The sequence below is a fragment of the Delphinus delphis genome, chromosome 7 (genome assembly GCF_949987515.2).
Source record: "Delphinus delphis chromosome 7, mDelDel1.2, whole genome shotgun sequence".
NCBI classification, from domain to species: domain Eukaryota; kingdom Metazoa; phylum Chordata; class Mammalia; order Artiodactyla; family Delphinidae; genus Delphinus; species Delphinus delphis.
In genome coordinates, this window is record NC_082689.1 from 29,710,676 (window position 1) to 29,716,235 (window position 5,560).

The 5,560-nt window shown below is 41.5% G+C and overlaps 1 pseudogene; it reads left to right on the plus strand.

Annotated features, from left to right (window-relative positions):
* Positions 1–3,555: 3,555 nt before the first annotated feature.
* Positions 3,556–5,212, plus strand: LOC132428046 (large ribosomal subunit protein eL6-like; annotated as a pseudogene).
* Positions 5,213–5,560: the final 348 nt, after the last annotated feature.

Consider the following 5,560-nt stretch of genomic DNA (forward strand, 5'->3'; position numbering starts at 1 on the left):
TGCATTCTCTTCCTGTCTTCACATGGTTGGCTGTCTCTCATCCTTAACAGATTAAGTGTCTTATCAGAAATCTTCACCAAACTCCTTCTGAAATGGGTTTTTTAATGTCTCCCTTATTATTTGGAACACAAACTCCTATTTGTTTCTTTCATAGCACTTAAAAAATTGCATTTATGTACGTGTTTGCTGAGTTCTTTATCATGTGTACTCCCCCCTGCCATTACTCTATAAGCACCAAGAGGACAGGGACCCTATCTTGTTCACCATTATATCACCATTACCTAACAGAGGGCCTAACATACAGTAGGTTCTTAATATGTATTGATTGAATGGGTGAAGAAGCTAAGGGGGATTTAGAAACACCCAGATGAGTTGGGGACCTTCCCAGACAGAAGACTTTTGCTCTGCTTCCTGTTGAACGTCTGGAATGCAATCATCTTATCAGTTCCCCCTACCACCCACCAGAGTCCCAAACTCCTGAAAGTAAATCAGGTGGTGAGCATGGTTTCGGAGGCGTGATCTAGATGGGATTCAGTTATCACTGAAAGCTGGTAAGGGGGTTTGGAAGAAAAAGTACTAGTCAGGGAGGAAGTGGAATGTGTAGTGGGAGGGAAGAGTGTTGTTGCACCAGGGCCAAATGGGAGTTATAATCAGACTTCAAGGGGTTTCCCTAGTACTAGTCAGGACTGGGGTGAACCCGGTCAGCCAGGGAAACCACTGGCCCTGATCAAACCAGAGAGGCCAGAACACAAATTACACTAAGCAACAGCTTCGCCCTGGAATGCATTCAGGCCTGGCACCAACCAGGTTGACGACCGATATTACTACGGAGCCAGAAGACACAGGTTTATGAACACAAGGACGCCCTCCACTCAATACCATAAGGTTATATAAGCAAATACACCAAGACACCATCTTGGAGTGAAGCAAGGGGGAAGAAGAGGGGTAAAAACTAAAAGACCAAAGACCAAAAAGACTAGTTACAATTGTTTTTTTTTTAATATTCATTAGTTCTTTTCTTTTTCAGTATTTCAGTAATACTTTTTTTTGGCCTTGTTAGAGAATTGTACAATAAGCACCTGATTTGCTGTTAATCTATTAAAAATAGAGAAGGATAATTGAAAAGTATGTTGAACATCAAAGCTGATCTGGTGCTCAATGGAAAAAATGGAGAACGGACACTATCATTTTGTCTCAGTCTGCTTAACTTTAGGTTTAAATCATTGAATTGGGCTAAATTTGTTTTTCTTCTTTCTCCTGTCTTGTAAAGAAGACCACTTCAGTTTTGGAGAGCTAAGAATCTACATTTTCTTAACACATTCAAGAGACAATGTAAGAAAATTAAAAGATTTCACGGCAAATGAACAAAAGAACTCTGATGAGCTATGATTTGGAAACATGGGTCTATATGGCTGATTTGAATACTAACTATTGTTGCTTTTTGTTTGGTCCTAGAATGATTGACTTATAGACTACTAGAGCTGGGCAATTCCTTAGTACTCGCGTGTTTCAATCTTCCTTATTTGACAAATGAGGAAAGATATTATTTGTTCATCCCAGTTTTATTCCTTTAAAATGCCATCCTCACCTCACAAGTCATGCCAGAACTCATATGGAAGATGTCCCCACTAAGTTACATGGATCCTCCACCTTCACTTGCCCTTCACTCCCATCCTGTCCCAGACTCTCACCCTCTGTTAATGCTTCATCCAGACTCTCCCTCCAGTGCATAACTCAATACCGTAACTCCCCCTTTAGTGGTCTGACTTCAGAGTTGGCTCCATCTCTAAGCAGTTACTCTTGCTATGGCTCTGCAGTAAAACGATCTTATGAGTAGCTCCTATCTAGATAAGCGTCTTCCTGGTTTGACCCGGCCCTCAAGACTTCACACCAGTATATTGATCAGTAGGCAACATTCTCAGGTCTGTTCTGACCTTGGCAATGAGAATAAGTATCTTTTTTATTGTTCTACATCTTGATGTCTTCAATTAGATTATAAATTCCTTGAAACAAGGATTATTCATCTTTATATTCTTCCCCACATTACCTAAGACAGTTGTTGGCATATAACTAGTGACAAAATTATTGGTTAATTGATTTAAATCACTCCCTGATCACCAATACAACCCCACTCCATATTCTGAGTGAGCAGGGTAGGCAGCTGCTGGCTTGATATAAATTTAGAATTTAGGAAAGCTCTCCCAGCCCAAGGACTGTTTCTCTCTGCCAGGATCCCTAAAATAACCACATTACTCACCGCTTTGAGTCAAGGCCTTGAAAATTCTTGTTAAAATGCAAATGTCATTTGAGAGAGATAACATGAAGTTATCAATATCTATTAATAACATAGAATATTATTAGTTTAGCAGAGAATATGAAAGATCCAGAGGATGGAAGGGCAGATTTAAGTCAACCCCAAAATTTAGGACCTAGTAATATCAGGAACACTATCTTGGCAATAGGTGGATGCGTATTGAAAGGAACAATTATCTCAGAAAACTTAAAGGAGGTGATAGTAAAAATGCACCTGATACAGTGAAAAATGATTAATAGTAATATAATAACTTTTTTAGGTACATACGCTGTGTCATAGTTTTCTAGGTACTTTACATATTTTAGCTCACTTTTCATTTCTTCATCTCTAAGATAGGTATAATTATTATTCCACACTTTTAGTTGAAGAAACCAAGTCAGAGAGACATTAGTGATTTGCCCAATGTCACAAAGCCAGTACGGGGTAGGGCTGGAATTGGAACAAGCTCTCTGGTTCTAGAGTTTCTAGGTTGAACCTCCAAGCCACAGCCTTCGATTGTTGTTTTCGTAATATGGTCATGATTTTAACCACAGAAAGAGGGTTGACCATTCATTCCTCTCTCACTCACCTACAATCTATGAGTTTCTCCATATGTCTATTCATTTCCATTCCTCCTACAAGCTAACCCAAGTTCTCTATTTCTTTTCTAGGAAGCACTCCCTGTCTGCCAAGCAGTGTGCCAGACCTTATCTCATTTAAGCCTCAGATAAAATATTAATAATTTCTACATGAAGAAACTAAGACATAGGAGGCTCATTACCTGCCCCCTGCGAAAGTCATTCTGTAATATTAGTCCTGGGATTTGAACCCACAAAGGCTGATTCCAGAGCCCTTAGTCATATTTCCCATGTGACCCAACCACATGGTTATCCTACAAGTTTCCTAACTCACCTCCCTTTGGCAGGTCTTTCCCCCAACACAACTCCCACATCTCAAACCCTAAGGTCCCCTCTCCTGGCTCCTAATCTGTTATTCAAGGAAATGGAGGCTGAGGCTCCCACCTTCTTCTTGCTTCTCCAGGTATAACTACCTACTGAATAGCTACTAACACATTTGACTACATTTTAAAAAAGAAGAAGAAATTAAACATTTCTCCAAGGCCACAAACAATTCAACAAACAAAGGGCAACTCAGTGGGGAGTGGGAAGGGGGGAGGGGCAAGAAAGAGGTAGGGGGTTAAGAGGTACAACTACTATGTATAAAACAAATGAGCTACAAGGAGCTCTTTCCCATCTTGCAAGATGGCGGGTGAAAAAGCTGAGAAGCCAGATACTAAGGAGAAAAAACCTGAAGCCAAGAAGGCTGATGCTGGTGACAAGGTTAAAAAGGTGAAGAAGGTTAAGAAGGGGAAGCCCCACTGAAGCCGAAACCCTGTCCTGGTCAGAGGAACTGGCAGACATTCCCGATTGGCTATGTACTCCAGAAAGGCCTTTTACAAGAGGAAGTATTCAGAAGATAAAGCCAAGGTTGAAAAGAGAAAGAAAAAGAAGGTGGAGGTTCTTGCTCCTGTCACAAAACCAGTTGGTGGTGTCAAGAATGGTGGTACCCGAGTGGTTAAATTTTGCAAAATGCCTAGGTATTATCCTACTGAAGATGTGCCCTCGAAAATTGTTGAGTTGGCAAAAAACCCTTCGGTAAGCATGTGAGAAAACTGTGTGCTAGCATCACTCCTGGGACCATTCGGGTCATCCTCCCTGGGCGCCACAGAGGCAAGAGGGTCATTTTCCTGAAGCAGCTGATCAGTGGCTTGCTACTTGTGACTGGGCCCTCAATTGAGTTCCTCAGCGTAGAACACACCAGAAATTTGTCATTGCCACCTCCACCAAAATTGATATCAGTGGTGTGAAAATCCCAGAACATCTCAGAAAGAAGCTGCGTAGCTCTATTTACAATAGCCAGGACATGGAAGCAACCTAAGTGTCCATCGACAGATGAATGGATAAAGAAGATGTGGCACATATATACAATGGAATATTACTCAGCCATAAAAAGAAACGAAACTGAGTTATTTGTAGTGAGGTGGATGGACCTAGAGTCTGTCAGAAAGAGAAAAACAAATACCGTATGCTAACACATATATATGGAATCTGAAAAAAAAAAAAAAAAAGGTTCTGAAGAACCTAGAGGCAGGACAGGAATAAAGATGCAGACGTGGAGAATGGACTTGAGGACACGGGAAGGGGGAAGGGTAAGCTGGGACGAAGTGAGAGAATGTACTGGACTTATATATACTACCAAAGGTAAAATAGGTAGCTAATGGGAAGCAGCCACATAGCACAGGGAGATCAGCTCAGTGCTTTGTGACCACCTAGAGGGGTGGGATAGGGAGGGTGGGAGGGAGACACAAGAGGGAGGGGATATGGGGATATATGTATACACATAGCTGATTCACTTTTTGATACAGCAGAAACTAAGACACCATTGTAAAGCAATTATACGCCAATAAAAATGCTTTAAAAAAAATTTTTTTTTTTAGAAAGAAGTTGCGTGGGCTTCCCTGGTGGCGCAGTGGTTGAGAGTCCGCCTGCCGATGCAGGGGACACGGGTTCGTGCCCCGGTCCGGGAAGATCCCACATGCCACAGAGCGGCTGGGCCCGTGAGCAATGGCCACTGAGACTGCACGTCTGGAGCCTGTGCTCCGCAACGGGAGAGGCCACAACAGTGAGAGGCCCGCGTATCGCAAAATAAAAGAAGCTGCGTAAGCTCAGGCACCAGGAAGGTGAGATCTTCAACACGCAGAGAGAGAACTACGAGATTACAGAGCAGAGCAAGGTAGATCAGAAAGCTGCGGACTCACAAATTCTGCGAAGAGTCAAAGCTGTTCCTCAGCTCCAGGGCTACCTTCGCTCTGTATTTGCTCTCACAAATAGAATTTATCCTCACAAAGTAGTGTTCTAAACTTCTTACAAAGAACCTAATTAAATAACTGACCCATTTGAAAAAAAAAAAAAAGCTGCAAGGATATATACAACACAGGGAATAGTACAACACAGGGAATATAACCAATATTTTGTAACTATAAATGAAATATAACTTTTAAAAATTGTGAAACACTATGTTGCACACCTGATGCTTATACAGTATTGTACCCCAATTAAACTATACCTCAATTAAAGGGGGAGGGCAATTCAGGAAAATATTTATAGCATATGTAGCAAAGGGCTAATTTTCTTCATTTACAAAGAGCTCTTAGAGATATGTCTCCCCAAAAGGAAAAATTGGCATGGGATATAAACAGGTTAAGTC